Raw genomic sequence first — 17407 nt, 5'->3', positions numbered from 1 at the left:
CAACCTGTTTGGGGAGGTTTAGGCTCAGTACACTTCGCTTTGCTATATGTGGGTGGAAAGAACAATCCAAACCTTTTCGTCTGCTTTCTATTGACATGGAACCAAAACACCTATGCTTGATTACGGCTGTTAAGAAACATTTCACTCTGAGATTTTTGGGTGTTGTGCATTCTAATCCCCAAAACACCAATTTGCAACAAAACCAGTCAGAGCTTTATTGTCTTTCTTTTTAAGTGGATGGAACCCAAAACACCTTTTTGCTTTGGTTGGAGGTGATTCTGGTGCACACCCATAAAACACCATGCGAATTGAAATAAGCCCTATCAATGCTTATTCGTCTTCTTTCTACGCATATGGAAGCGAAAAGACGGTTTTATGTTATTTGGGACTCATTACACATACTTTGCGATTTCTGGGTTAATGAGCATTAACACCACGGAACACGATCTGAAATAAGCGAAATCCAAAATTCTTCTTTCTATGTAGCTGGAACGCAAAACAACCTGTTTGGGGAGGTTTAGGCTCAGTACACTTCGCTTTGCTATATGTGGGTGGAAAGAACAATCCAAACCTTTTCGTCTGCTTTCTATTGACATGGAACCAAAACACCTATGCTTGATTACGGCTGTTAAGAAACATTTCACTCTGAGATTTTTGGGTGTTGTGCATTCTAATCCCCAAAACACCAATTTGCAACAAAACCAGTCAGAGCTTTATCGTCTTTCTTTTTAAGTGGATGGAACCCAAAAAACCTTTTTGCTTTGGTTGGAGGTGATTCTGGTGCACACCCATAAAACACCATGCGAATTGAAATAAGCCCTATCAATGCTTATTCGTCTTCTTTCTACGCATATGGAAGCGAAAAGACGGTTTTGTGTTATTTGGCACTCATTACACATACTTTGCGATTTCTGGGTTAATGAGCATTAACACCACGGAACACGATCTGAAATAAGCCAAATCCAAAATTCTTCTTTCTATGTAGCTGGAACGCAAAACAACCTGTTTGGGAAGGTACACTTCGCTTTGCTATTTGTGGGTGGAAAGAACATGGAAAGAACAATCCAAACTTTTTCGTCTGCTTTCTATTGACATGGAACCAAAACACCTATGCTTGATTACGGCTGTTAAGAAACATTTCACTCTGAGATTTTTGGGTGAATGTGCATTCTAACCCCAAAAACACCAATTTGCAACAAAACCAATCAGAGCTTTATCGTCTTTCTTTTTAAGTGGATGGAACCCAAAACACCTTTTTGCTTTGGTTGGAGGTGATTCTGGTGCACACCCATAAAACACCATGCGAATTGAAATAAGCCCTATCAATGCTTATTCGTCTTCTTTCTACGCATATGGAAGCGAAAAGACGGTTTTGTGTTATTTGGGACTCATTACACATACTTTGCGATTTCTGCGTTAATGAGCATTAACACCACGGAACACGATCTGAAATAAGCGAAATCCAAAATTCTTCTTTCTATGTAGCTGGAACGCAAAACAACCTGTTTGGTGAGGTTTAGGCTCAGTACACTTCGCTTTGCTATATGTGGGTGGAAAGAACAGTCCAAACTTTTTCGTCTGCTTTCTATTGACATGGAACCAAAACACCTATGCTTGATTACGGCTGTTAAGAAACATTTCACTCTGAGATTTTTGGGTGAATGTGCATTCTAACCCCAAAAACACCAATTTGCAACAAAACCAATCAGAGCTTTATCGTCTTTCTTTTTAAGTGGATGGAACCCAAAACACCTTTTTGCTTTGGTTGGAGGTGATTCTGGTGCACACCCATAAAACACCATGCGAATTGAAATAAGCCCTATCAATGCTTATTCGTCTTCTTTCTACGCATATGGAAGCGAAAAGACGGTTTTGTGTTATTTGGGACTCATTACACATACTTTGCGATTTCTGCGTTAATGAGCATTAACACCACGGAACACGATCTGAAATAAGCCAAATCCAAAATTCTTCTTTCTATGTAGCTGGAACGCAAAACAACCTGTTTGGGGAGGTTTAGGCTCAGTACACTTCGCTTTGCTATATGTGGGTGGAAAGAACAATCCAAACCTTTTCGTCTGCTTTCTATTGACATGGAACCAAAACACCTATGCTTGATTACGGCTGTTAAGAAACATTTCACTCTGAGATTTTTGGGTGTTGTGCATTCTAATCCCCAAAACACCAATTTGCAACAAAACCAGTCAGAGCTTTATCGTCTTTCTTTTTAAGTGGATGGAACCCAAAAAACCTTTTTGCTTTGGTTGGAGGTGATTCTGGTGCACACCCATAAAACACCATGCGAATTGAAATAAGCCCTATCAATGCTTATTCGTCTTCTTTCTACGCATATGGAAGCGAAAAGACGGTTTTGTGTTATTTGGGACTCATTACACATACTTTGCGATTTCTGGGTTAATGAGCATTAACACCACGGAACACGATCTGAAATAAGCCAAATCCAAAATTCTTCTTTCTATGTAGCTGGAACGCAAAACAACCTGTTTGGGAAGGTACACTTCGCTTTGCTATTTGTGGGTGGAAAGAACATGGAAAGAACAATCCAAACTTTTTCGTCTGCTTTCTATTGACATGGAACCAAAACACCTATTCTTGATTACGGCTGTTAAGAAACATTTCACTCTATTTTTGGGTGAATGTGCATTCTAACCCCAAAAACACCAATTTGCAACAAAACCAATCAGAGCTTTATCGTCTTTCTTTTTAAGTGGATGGAACCCAAAACACCTTTTTGCTTTGGTTGGAGGTGATTCTGGTGCACACCCATAAAACACCATGCGAATTGAAATAAGCCCTATCAATGCTTATTCGTCTTCTTTCTACGCATATGGAAGCGAAAAGACGGTTTTGTGTTATTTGGGACTTATTACACATACTTTGCGATTTCTGCGTTAATGAGCATTAACACCACGGAACACGATCTGAAATAAGCGAAATCCAAAATTCTTCTTTCTATGTAGCTGGAACGCAAAACAACCTGTTTGGGGAGGTTTAGGCTCTGTACACTTCGCTTTGCTATATGTGGGTGGAAAGAACAATCCAAACCTTTTCGTCTGCTTTCTATTGACATGGAACCAAAACACCTATGCTTGATTACGGCTGTTAAGAAACATTTCACTCTGAGATTTTTGGGTGTTGTGCATTCTAATCCCCAAAACACCAATTTGCAACAAAACCAGTCAGAGCTTTATCGTCTTTCTTTTTAAGTGGATGGAACCCAAAAAACCTTTTTGCTTTGGTTGGAGGTGATTCTGGTGCACACCCATAAAACACCATGCGAATTGAAATAAGCCCTATCAATGCTTATTCGTCTTCTTTCTACGCATATGGAAGCGAAAAGACGGTTTTGTGTTATTTGGGACTCATTACACATACTTTGCGATTTCTGGGTTAATGAGCATTAACACCACGGAACACGATCTGAAATAAGCCAAATCCAAAATTCTTCTTTCTATGTAGCTGGAACGCAAAACAACCTGTTTGGGAAGGTACACTTCGCTTTGCTATTTGTGGGTGGAAAGAACATCGAAAGAACAATCCAAACTTTTTCGTCTGCTTTCTATTGACATGGAACCAAAACACCTATGCTTGATTACGGCTGTTAAGAAACATTTCACTCTATTTTTGGGTGAATGTGCATTCTAACCCCAAAAACACCAATTTGCAACAAAACCAATCAGAGCTTTATCGTCTTTCTTTTTAAGTGGATGGAACCCAAAACACCTTTTTGCTTTGGTTGGAGGTGATTCTGGTGCACACCCATAAAACACCATGCGAATTGAAATAAGCCCTATCAATGCTTATTCGTCTTCTTTCTACGCATATGGAAGCGAAAAGACGGTTTTGTGTTATTTGGGACTCATTACACATACTTTGCGATTTCTGCGTTAATGAGCATTAACACCACGGAACACGATCTGAAATAAGCGAAATCCAAAATTCTTCTTTCTATGTAGCTGGAACGCAAAACAACCTGTTTGGGGAGGTTTAGGCTCAGTACACTTCGCTTTGCTATATGTGGGTGGAAAGAACAGTCCAAACTTTTTCGTCTGCTTTCTATTGACATGGAACCAAAACACCTATGCTTGATTACGGCTGTTAAGAAACATTTCACTCTGAGATTTTTGGGTGTTGTGCATTCTAATCCCCAAAACACCAATTTGCAACAAAACCAGTCAGAGCTTTATTGTCTTTCTTTTTAAGTGGATGGAAGGGAAAACACCTTTTTGCTTTGGTTGGTGGTGATTCTGGTGCACACCCATAAAACACCATGCGAATTGAAATAAGCCTAATCAATGCTTATTCGTCTTCTTTCTACGCATATGGAAGCGAAAAGACGGTTTTGTGTTATTTGGGACTCATTACACATACTTTGCGATTTCTGGGTTAATGAGCATTAACACCACGGAACACGATCTGAAATAAGCCAAATCCAAAATTCTTCTTTCTATGTAGCTGGAACGCAAAACAACCTGTTTGGGGAGGTTTAGGCTCAGTACACTTCGCTTTGCTATTTGTGGGTGGAAAGAACATTCCAAACTTTTTCGTCTGCTTTCTATTGACATGGGACCAAAACACCTATGCTTGATTACGGCTGTTAAGAAACATTTCACTCTGAGATTTTTGGGTGTTGTGCATTCTAATCCCCAAAACGCCAATTTGCAACAAAACCAGTCAGAGCTTTATTGTTTTCTTTTTAAGTGGATGGAACCCAAAACACCTTTTTGCTTTGGTTGGAGGTGATTCTGGTGCACCCATAAAACACCATGCGAATTGAAATAAGCCCTATCAATGCTTATTCGTCTTCTTTCTACGCATATGGAAGCGAAAAGACGGTTTTGTGTTATTTGGGACTCATTACACATACTTTGCGATTTCTGGGTTAATGAGCATTAACACCACGGAACACGATCTGAAATAAGCGAAATCCAAAATTCTTCTTTCTATGTAGCTGGAACGCAAAACAACCTGTTTGGTGAGGTTTAGGCTCAGTACACTTCGCTTTGCTATATGTGGGTGGAAAGAACAGTCCAAACTTTTTCGTCTGCTTTCTATTGACATGGAACCAAAACACCTATGCTTGATTACGGCTGTTAAGAAACATTTCACTCTGAGATTTTTGGGTGTTGTGCATTCTAATCCCCAAAACACCAATTTGCAACAAAACCAGTCAGAGCTTTATCGTCTTTCTTTTTAAGTGGATGGAACCCAAAAAACCTTTTTGCTTTGGTTGGAGGTGATTCTGGTGCACACCCATAAAACACCATGCGAATTGAAATAAGCCCTATCAATGCTTATTCGTCTTCTTTCTACGCATATGGAAGCGAAAAGACGGTTTTGTGTTATTTGGGACTCATTACACATACTTTGCGATTTCTGGGTTAATGAGCATTAACACCACGGAACACGATCTGAAATAAGCCAAATCCAAAATTCTTCTTTCTATGTAGCTGGAACGCAAAACAACCTGTTTGGGAAGGTACACTTCGCTTTGCTATTTGTGGGTGGAAAGAACATGGAAAGAACAATCCAAACTTTTTCGTCTGCTTTCTATTGACATGGAACCAAAACACCTATGCTTGATTACGGCTGTTAAGAAACATTTCACTCTATTTTTGGGTGAATGTGCATTCTAACCCCAAAAACACCAATTTGCAACAAAACCAATCAGAGCTTTATCGTCTTTCTTTTTAAGTGGATGGAACCCAAAACACCTTTTTGCTTTGGTTGGAGGTGATTCTGGTGCACACCCATAAAACACCATGCGAATTGAAATAAGCCCTATCAATGCTTATTCGTCTTCTTTCTACGCATATGGAAGCGAAAAGACGGTTTTGTGTTATTTGGGACTTATTACACATACTTTGCGATTTCTGCGTTAATGAGCATTAACACCACGGAACACGATCTGAAATAAGCGAAATCCAAAATTCTTCTTTCTATGTAGCTGGAACGCAAAACAACCTGTTTGGGGAGGTTTAGGCTCTGTACACTTCGCTTTGCTATATGTGGGTGGAAAGAACAATCCAAACCTTTTCGTCTGCTTTCTATTGACATGGAACCAAAACACCTATGCTTGATTACGGCTGTTAAGAAACATTTCACTCTGAGATTTTTGGGTGTTGTGCATTCTAATCCCCAAAACACCAATTTGCAACAAAACCAGTCAGAGCTTTATCGTCTTTCTTTTTAAGTGGATGGAACCCAAAAAACCTTTTTGCTTTGGTTGGAGGTGATTCTGGTGCACACCCATAAAACACCATGCGAATTGAAATAAGCCCTATCAATGCTTATTCGTCTTCTTTCTACGCATATGGAAGCGAAAAGACGGTTTTGTGTTATTTGGGACTCATTACACATACTTTGCGATTTCTGGGTTAATGAGCATTAACACCACGGAACACGATCTGAAATAAGCCAAATCCAAAATTCTTCTTTCTATGTAGCTGGAACGCAAAACAACCTGTTTGGGAAGGTACACTTCGCTTTGCTATTTGTGGGTGGAAAGAACATGGAAAGAACAATCCAAACTTTTTCGTCTGCTTTCTATTGACATGGAACCAAAACACCTATGCTTGATTACGGCTGTTAAGAAACATTTCACTCTGAGATTTTTGGGTGAATGTGCATTCTAACCCCAAAAACACCAATTTGCAACAAAACCAATCAGAGCTTTATCGTCTTTCTTTTTAAGTGGATGGAACCCAAAACACCTTTTTGCTTTGGTTGGAGGTGATTCTGGTGCACACCCATAAAACACCATGCGAATTGAAATAAGCCCTATCAATGCTTATTCGTCTTCTTTCTACGCATATGGAAGCGAAAAGACGGTTTTGTGTTATTTGGGACTCATTACACATACTTTGCGATTTCTGCGTTAATGAGCATTAACACCACGGAACACGATCTGAAATAAGCGAAATCCAAAATTCTTCTTTCTATGTAGCTGGAACGCAAAACAACCTGTTTGGTGAGGTTTAGGCTCAGTACACTTCGCTTTGCTATATGTGGGTGGAAAGAACAGTCCAAACTTTTTCGTCTGCTTTCTATTGACATGGAACCAAAACACCTATGCTTGATTACGGCTGTTAAGAAACATTTCACTCTGAGATTTTTGGGTGAATGTGCATTCTAACCCCAAAAACACCAATTTGCAACAAAACCAATCAGAGCTTTATCGTCTTTCTTTTTAAGTGGATGGAACCCAAAACACCTTTTTGCTTTGGTTGGAGGTGATTCTGGTGCACACCCATAAAACACCATGCGAATTGAAATAAGCCCTATCAATGCTTATTCGTCTTCTTTCTACGCATATGGAAGCGAAAAGACGGTTTTGTGTTATTTGGGACTCATTACACATACTTTGCGATTTCTGCGTTAATGAGCATTAACACCACGGAACACGATCTGAAATAAGCCAAATCCAAAATTCTTCTTTCTATGTAGCTGGAACGCAAAACAACCTGTTTGGGGAGGTTTAGGCTCAGTACACTTCGCTTTGCTATATGTGGGTGGAAAGAACAATCCAAACCTTTTCGTCTGCTTTCTATTGACATGGAACCAAAACACCTATGCTTGATTACGGCTGTTAAGAAACATTTCACTCTGAGATTTTTGGGTGTTGTGCATTCTAATCCCCAAAACACCAATTTGCAACAAAACCAGTCAGAGCTTTATCGTCTTTCTTTTTAAGTGGATGGAACCCAAAAAACCTTTTTGCTTTGGTTGGAGGTGATTCTGGTGCACACCCATAAAACACCATGCGAATTGAAATAAGCCCTATCAATGCTTATTCGTCTTCTTTCTACGCATATGGAAGCGAAAAGACGGTTTTGTGTTATTTGGGACTCATTACACATACTTTGCGATTTCTGGGTTAATGAGCATTAACACCACGGAACACGATCTGAAATAAGCCAAATCCAAAATTCTTCTTTCTATGTAGCTGGAACGCAAAACAACCTGTTTGGGAAGGTACACTTCGCTTTGCTATTTGTGGGTGGAAAGAACATGGAAAGAACAATCCAAACTTTTTCGTCTGCTTTCTATTGACATGGAACCAAAACACCTATGCTTGATTACGGCTGTTAAGAAACATTTCACTCTATTTTTGGGTGAATGTGCATTCTAACCCCAAAAACACCAATTTGCAACAAAACCAATCAGAGCTTTATCGTCTTTCTTTTTAAGTGGATGGAACCCAAAACACCTTTTTGCTTTGGTTGGAGGTGATTCTGGTGCACACCCATAAAACACCATGCGAATTGAAATAAGCCCTATCAATGCTTATTCGTCTTCTTTCTACGCATATGGAAGCGAAAAGACGGTTTTGTGTTATTTGGGACTTATTACACATACTTTGCGATTTCTGCGTTAATGAGCATTAACACCACGGAACACGATCTGAAATAAGCGAAATCCAAAATTCTTCTTTCTATGTAGCTGGAACGCAAAACAACCTGTTTGGGGAGGTTTAGGCTCTGTACACTTCGCTTTGCTATATGTGGGTGGAAAGAACAATCCAAACCTTTTCGTCTGCTTTCTATTGACATGGAACCAAAACACCTATGCTTGATTACGGCTGTTAAGAAACATTTCACTCTGAGATTTTTGGGTGTTGTGCATTCTAATCCCCAAAACACCAATTTGCAACAAAACCAGTCAGAGCTTTATCGTCTTTCTTTTTAAGTGGATGGAACCCAAAAAACCTTTTTGCTTTGGTTGGAGGTGATTCTGGTGCACACCCATAAAACACCATGCGAATTGAAATAAGCCCTATCAATGCTTATTCGTCTTCTTTCTACGCATATGGAAGCGAAAAGACGGTTTTGTGTTATTTGGGACTCATTACACATACTTTGCGATTTCTGGGTTAATGAGCATTAACACCACGGAACACGATCTGAAATAAGCCAAATCCAAAATTCTTCTTTCTATGTAGCTGGAACGCAAAACAACCTGTTTGGGAAGGTACACTTCGCTTTGCTATTTGTGGGTGGAAAGAACATGGAAAGAACAATCCAAACTTTTTCGTCTGCTTTCTATTGACATGGAACCAAAACACCTATGCTTGATTACGGCTGTTAAGAAACATTTCACTCTATTTTTGGGTGAATGTGCATTCTAACCCCAAAAACACCAATTTGCAACAAAACCAATCAGAGCTTTATCGTCTTTCTTTTTAAGTGGATGGAACCCAAAACACCTTTTTGCTTTGGTTGGAGGTGATTCTGGTGCACACCCATAAAACACCATGCGAATTGAAATAAGCCCTATCAATGCTTATTCGTCTTCTTTCTACGCATATGGAAGCGAAAAGACGGTTTTGTGTTATTTGGGACTTATTACACATACTTTGCGATTTCTGCGTTAATGAGCATTAACACCACGGAACACGATCTGAAATAAGCGAAATCCAAAATTCTTCTTTCTATGTAGCTGGAACGCAAAACAACCTGTTTGGGGAGGTTTAGGCTCTGTACACTTCGCTTTGCTATATGTGGGTGGAAAGAACAATCCAAACCTTTTCGTCTGCTTTCTATTGACATGGAACCAAAACACCTATGCTTGATTACGGCTGTTAAGAAACATTTCACTCTGAGATTTTTGGGTGTTGTGCATTCTAATCCCCAAAACACCAATTTGCAACAAAACCAGTCAGAGCTTTATCGTCTTTCTTTTTAAGTGGATGGAACCCAAAAAACCTTTTTGCTTTGGTTGGAGGTGATTCTGGTGCACACCCATAAAACACCATGCGAATTGAAATAAGCCCTATCAATGCTTATTCGTCTTCTTTCTACGCATATGGAAGCGAAAAGACGGTTTTGTGTTATTTGGGACTCATTACACATACTTTGCGATTTCTGGGTTAATGAGCATTAACACCACGGAACACGATCTGAAATAAGCCAAATCCAAAATTCTTCTTTCTATGTAGCTGGAACGCAAAACAACCTGTTTGGGAAGGTACACTTCGCTTTGCTATTTGTGGGTGGAAAGAACATGGAAAGAACAATCCAAACTTTTTCGTCTGCTTTCTATTGACATGGAACCAAAACACCTATGCTTGATTACGGCTGTTAAGAAACATTTCACTCTGAGATTTTTGGGTGAATGTGCATTCTAACCCCAAAAACACCAATTTGCAACAAAACCAATCAGAGCTTTATCGTCTTTCTTTTTAAGTGGATGGAACCCAAAACACCTTTTTGCTTTGGTTGGAGGTGATTCTGGTGCACACCCATAAAACACCATGCGAATTGAAATAAGCCCTATCAATGCTTATTCGTCTTCTTTCTACGCATATGGAAGCGAAAAGACGGTTTTGTGTTATTTGGGACTCATTACACATACTTTGCGATTTCTGCGTTAATGAGCATTAACACCACGGAACACGATCTGAAATAAGCGAAATCCAAAATTCTTCTTTCTATGTAGCTGGAACGCAAAACAACCTGTTTGGTGAGGTTTAGGCTCAGTACACTTCGCTTTGCTATATGTGGGTGGAAAGAACAGTCCAAACTTTTTCGTCTGCTTTCTATTGACATGGAACCAAAACACCTATGCTTGATTACGGCTGTTAAGAAACATTTCACTCTGAGATTTTTGGGTGAATGTGCATTCTAACCCCAAAAACACCAATTTGCAACAAAACCAATCAGAGCTTTATCGTCTTTCTTTTTAAGTGGATGGAACCCAAAACACCTTTTTGCTTTGGTTGGAGGTGATTCTGGTGCACACCCATAAAACACCATGCGAATTGAAATAAGCCCTATCAATGCTTATTCGTCTTCTTTCTACGCATATGGAAGCGAAAAGACGGTTTTGTGTTATTTGGGACTCATTACACATACTTTGCGATTTCTGCGTTAATGAGCATTAACACCACGGAACACGATCTGAAATAAGCCAAATCCAAAATTCTTCTTTCTATGTAGCTGGAACGCAAAACAACCTGTTTGGGGAGGTTTAGGCTCAGTACACTTCGCTTTGCTATATGTGGGTGGAAAGAACAATCCAAACCTTTTCGTCTGCTTTCTATTGACATGGAACCAAAACACCTATGCTTGATTACGGCTGTTAAGAAACATTTCACTCTGAGATTTTTGGGTGTTGTGCATTCTAATCCCCAAAACACCAATTTGCAACAAAACCAGTCAGAGCTTTATCGTCTTTCTTTTTAAGTGGATGGAACCCAAAAAACCTTTTTGCTTTGGTTGGAGGTGATTCTGGTGCACACCCATAAAACACCATGCGAATTGAAATAAGCCCTATCAATGCTTATTCGTCTTCTTTCTACGCATATGGAAGCGAAAAGACGGTTTTGTGTTATTTGGGACTCATTACACATACTTTGCGATTTCTGGGTTAATGAGCATTAACACCACGGAACACGATCTGAAATAAGCCAAATCCAAAATTCTTCTTTCTATGTAGCTGGAACGCAAAACAACCTGTTTGGGAAGGTACACTTCGCTTTGCTATTTGTGGGTGGAAAGAACATGGAAAGAACAATCCAAACTTTTTCGTCTGCTTTCTATTGACATGGAACCAAAACACCTATGCTTGATTACGGCTGTTAAGAAACATTTCACTCTGAGATTTTTGGGTGAATGTGCATTCTAACCCCAAAAACACCAATTTGCAACAAAACCAATCAGAGCTTTATCGTCTTTCTTTTTAAGTGGATGGAACCCAAAACACCTTTTTGCTTTGGTTGGAGGTGATTCTGGTGCACACCCATAAAACACCATGCGAATTGAAATAAGCCCTATCAATGCTTATTCGTCTTCTTTCTACGCATATGGAAGCGAAAAGACGGTTTTGTGTTATTTGGGACTTATTACACATACTTTGCGATTTCTGCGTTAATGAGCATTAACACCACGGAACACGATCTGAAATAAGCGAAATCCAAAATTCTTCTTTCTATGTAGCTGGAACGCAAAACAACCTGTTTGGGGAGGTTTAGGCTCTGTACACTTCGCTTTGCTATATGTGGGTGGAAAGAACAATCCAAACCTTTTCGTCTGCTTTCTATTGACATGGAACCAAAACACCTATGCTTGATTACGGCTGTTAAGAAACATTTCACTCTGAGATTTTTGGGTGTTGTGCATTCTAATCCCCAAAACACCAATTTGCAACAAAACCAGTCAGAGCTTTATCGTCTTTCTTTTTAAGTGGATGGAACCCAAAAAACCTTTTTGCTTTGGTTGGAGGTGATTCTGGTGCACACCCATAAAACACCATGCGAATTGAAATAAGCCCTATCAATGCTTATTCGTCTTCTTTCTACGCATATGGAAGCGAAAAGACGGTTTTGTGTTATTTGGGACTCATTACACATACTTTGCGATTTCTGGGTTAATGAGCATTAACACCACGGAACACGATCTGAAATAAGCCAAATCCAAAATTCTTCTTTCTATGTAGCTGGAACGCAAAACAACCTGTTTGGGAAGGTACACTTCGCTTTGCTATTTGTGGGTGGAAAGAACATCGAAAGAACAATCCAAACTTTTTCGTCTGCTTTCTATTGACATGGAACCAAAACACCTATGCTTGATTACGGCTGTTAAGAAACATTTCACTCTATTTTTGGGTGAATGTGCATTCTAACCCCAAAAACACCAATTTGCAACAAAACCAATCAGAGCTTTATCGTCTTTCTTTTTAAGTGGATGGAACCCAAAACACCTTTTTGCTTTGGTTGGAGGTGATTCTGGTGCACACCCATAAAACACCATGCGAATTGAAATAAGCCCTATCAATGCTTATTCGTCTTCTTTCTACGCATATGGAAGCGAAAAGACGGTTTTGTGTTATTTGGGACTCATTACACATACTTTGCGATTTCTGGGTTAATGAGCATTAACACCACGGAACACGATCTGAAATAAGCCAAATCCAAAATTCTTCTTTCTATGTAGCTGGAACGCAAAACAACCTGTTTGGGAAGGTACACTTCGCTTTGCTATTTGTGGGTGGAAAGAACATCGAAAGAACAATCCAAACTTTTTCGTCTGCTTTCTATTGACATGGAACCAAAACACCTATGCTTGATTACGGCTGTTAAGAAACATTTCACTCTATTTTTGGGTGAATGTGCATTCTAACCCCAAAAACACCAATTTGCAACAAAACCAATCAGAGCTTTATCGTCTTTCTTTTTAAGTGGATGGAACCCAAAACACCTTTTTGCTTTGGTTGGAGGTGATTCTGGTGCACACCCATAAAACACCATGCGAATTGAAATAAGCCCTATCAATGCTTATTCGTCTTCTTTCTACGCATATGGAAGCGAAAAGACGGTTTTGTGTTATTTGGGACTCATTACACATACTTTGCGATTTCTGCATTAATGAGCATTAACACCACGGAACACGATCTGAAATAAGCGAAATCCAAAATTCTTCTTTCTATGTAGCTGGAACGCAAAACAACCTGTTTGGTGAGGTTTAGGCTCAGTACACTTCGCTTTGCTATATGTGGGTGGAAAGAACAGTCCAAACTTTTTCGTCTGCTTTCTATTGACATGGAACCAAAACACCTATGCTTGATTACGGCTGTTAAGAAACATTTCACTCTGAGATTTTTGGGTGAATGTGCATTCTAACCCCAAAAACACCAATTTGCAACAAAACCAATCAGAGCTTTATCGTCTTTCTTTTTAAGTGGATGGAACCCAAAACACCTTTTTGCTTTGGTTGGAGGTGATTCTGGTGCACACCCATAAAACACCATGCGAATTGAAATAAGCCCTATCAATGCTTATTCGTCTTCTTTCTACGCATATGGAAGCGAAAAGACGGTTTTGTGTTATTTGGGACTCATTACACATACTTTGCGATTTCTGCGTTAATGAGCATTAACACCACGGAACACGATCTGAAATAAGCCAAATCCAAAATTCTTCTTTCTATGTAGCTGGAACGCAAAACAACCTGTTTGGGGAGGTTTAGGCTCAGTACACTTCGCTTTGCTATATGTGGGTGGAAAGAACAATCCAAACCTTTTCGTCTGCTTTCTATTGACATGGAACCAAAACACCTATGCTTGATTACGGCTGTTAAGAAACATTTCACTCTGAGATTTTTGGGTGTTGTGCATTCTAATCCCCAAAACACCAATTTGCAACAAAACCAGTCAGAGCTTTATCGTCTTTCTTTTTAAGTGGATGGAACCCAAAAAACCTTTTTGCTTTGGTTGGAGGTGATTCTGGTGCACACCCATAAAACACCATGCGAATTGAAATAAGCCCTATCAATGCTTATTCGTCTTCTTTCTACGCATATGGAAGCGAAAAGACGGTTTTGTGTTATTTGGGACTCATTACACATACTTTGCGATTTCTGGGTTAATGAGCATTAACACCACGGAACACGATCTGAAATAAGCCAAATCCAAAATTCTTCTTTCTATGTAGCTGGAACGCAAAACAACCTGTTTGGGAAGGTACACTTCGCTTTGCTATTTGTGGGTGGAAAGAACATGGAAAGAACAATCCAAACTTTTTCGTCTGCTTTCTATTGACATGGAACCAAAACACCTATGCTTGATTACGGCTGTTAAGAAACATTTCACTCTATTTTTGGGTGAATGTGCATTCTAACCCCAAAAACACCAATTTGCAACAAAACCAATCAGAGCTTTATCGTCTTTCTTTTTAAGTGGATGGAACCCAAAACACCTTTTTGCTTTGGTTGGAGGTGATTCTGGTGCACACCCATAAAACACCATGCGAATTGAAATAAGCCCTATCAATGCTTATTCGTCTTCTTTCTACGCATATGGAAGCGAAAAGACGGTTTTGTGTTATTTGGGACTTATTACACATACTTTGCGATTTCTGCGTTAATGAGCATTAACACCACGGAACACGATCTGAAATAAGCGAAATCCAAAATTCTTCTTTCTATGTAGCTGGAACGCAAAACAACCTGTTTGGGGAGGTTTAGGCTCTGTACACTTCGCTTTGCTATATGTGGGTGGAAAGAACAATCCAAACCTTTTCGTCTGCTTTCTATTGACATGGAACCAAAACACCTATGCTTGATTACGGCTGTTAAGAAACATTTCACTCTGAGATTTTTGGGTGTTGTGCATTCTAATCCCCAAAACACCAATTTGCAACAAAACCAGTCAGAGCTTTATCGTCTTTCTTTTTAAGTGGATGGAACCCAAAAAACCTTTTTGCTTTGGTTGGAGGTGATTCTGGTGCACACCCATAAAACACCATGCGAATTGAAATAAGCCCTATCAATGCTTATTCGTCTTCTTTCTACGCATATGGAAGCGAAAAGACGGTTTTGTGTTATTTGGGACTCATTACACATACTTTGCGATTTCTGGGTTAATGAGCATTAACACCACGGAACACGATCTGAAATAAGCCAAATCCAAAATTCTTCTTTCTATGTAGCTGGAACGCAAAACAACCTGTTTGGGAAGGTACACTTCGCTTTGCTATTTGTGGGTGGAAAGAACATCGAAAGAACAATCCAAACTTTTTCGTCTGCTTTCTATTGACATGGAACCAAAACACCTATGCTTGATTACGGCTGTTAAGAAACATTTCACTCTATTTTTGGGTGAATGTGCATTCTAACCCCAAAAACACCAATTTGCAACAAAACCAATCAGAGCTTTATCGTCTTTCTTTTTAAGTGGATGGAACCCAAAACACCTTTTTGCTTTGGTTGGAGGTGATTCTGGTGCACACCCATAAAACACCATGCGAATTGAAATAAGCCCTATCAATGCTTATTCGTCTTCTTTCTACGCATATGGAAGCGAAAAGACGGTTTTGTGTTATTTGGGACTCATTACACATACTTTGCGATTTCTGCGTTAATGAGCATTAACACCACGGAACACGATCTGAAATAAGCGAAATCCAAAATTCTTCTTTCTATGTAGCTGGAACGCAAAACAACCTGTTTGGGGAGGTTTAGGCTCAGTACACTTCGCTTTGCTATATGTGGGTGGAAAGAACAGTCCAAACTTTTTCGTCTGCTTTCTATTGACATGGAACCAAAACACCTATGCTTGATTACGGCTGTTAAGAAACATTTCACTCTGAGATTTTTGGGTGAATGTGCATTCTAACCCCAAAAACACCAATTTGCAACAAAACCAATCAGAGCTTTATCGTCTTTCTTTTTAAGTGGATGGAACCCAAAACACCTTTTTGCTTTGGTTGGAGGTGATTCTGGTGCACACCCATAAAACACCATGCGAATTGAAATAAGCCCTATCAATGCTTATTCGTCTTCTTTCTACGCATATGGAAGCGAAAAGACGGTTTTGTGTTATTTGGGACTCATTACACATACTTTGCGATTTCTGCGTTAATGAGCATTAACACCACGGAACACGATCTGAAATAAGCGAAATCCAAAATTCTTCTTTCTATGTAGCTGGAACGCAAAACAACCTGTTTGGTGAGGTTTAGGCTCAGTACACTTCGCTTTGCTATATGTGGGTGGAAAGAACAGTCCAAACTTTTTCGTCTGCTTTCTATTGACATGGAACCAAAACACCTATGCTTGATTACGGCTGTTAAGAAACATTTCACTCTGAGATTTTTGGGTGAATGTGCATTCTAACCCCAAAAACACCAATTTGCAACAAAACCAATCAGAGCTTTATCGTCTTTCTTTTTAAGTGGATGGAACCCAAAACACCTTTTTGCTTTGGTTGGAGGTGATTCTGGTGCACACCCATAAAACACCATGCGAATTGAAATAAGCCCTATCAATGCTTATTCGTCTTCTTTCTACGCATATGGAAGCGAAAAGACGGTTTTGTGTTATTTGGGACTCATTACACATACTTTGCGATTTCTGCGTTAATGAGCATTAACACCACGGAACACGATCTGAAATAAGCCAAATCCAAAATTCTTCTTTCTATGTAGCTGGAACGCAAAACAACCTGTTTGGGGAGGTTTAGGCTCAGTACACTTCGCTTTGCTATATGTGGGTGGAAAGAACAATCCAAACCTTTTCGTCTGCTTTCTATTGACATGGAACCAAAACACCTATGCTTGATTACGGCTGTTAAGAAACATTTCACTCTGAGATTTTTGGGTGTTGTGCATTCTAATCCCCAAAACACCAATTTGCAACAAAACCAGTCAGAGCTTTATCGTCTTTCTTTTTAAGTGGATGGAACCCAAAAAACCTTTTTGCTTTGGTTGGAGGTGATTCTGGTGCACACCCATAAAACACCATGCGAATTGAAATAAGCCCTATCAATGCTTATTCGTCTTCTTTCTACGCATATGGAAGCGAAAAGACGGTTTTGTGTTATTTGGGACTCATTACACATACTTTGCGATTTCTGGGTTAATGAGCATTAACACCACGGAACACGATCTGAA

This window comes from Podarcis gaigeae, assembly GCF_964106915.1.
Source record: "Podarcis gaigeae genome assembly, chromosome: 13".
Lineage (NCBI taxonomy): Eukaryota > Metazoa > Chordata > Lepidosauria > Squamata > Lacertidae > Podarcis > Podarcis gaigeae.
Note: the sequence above shows the minus strand (reverse complement) of the source record.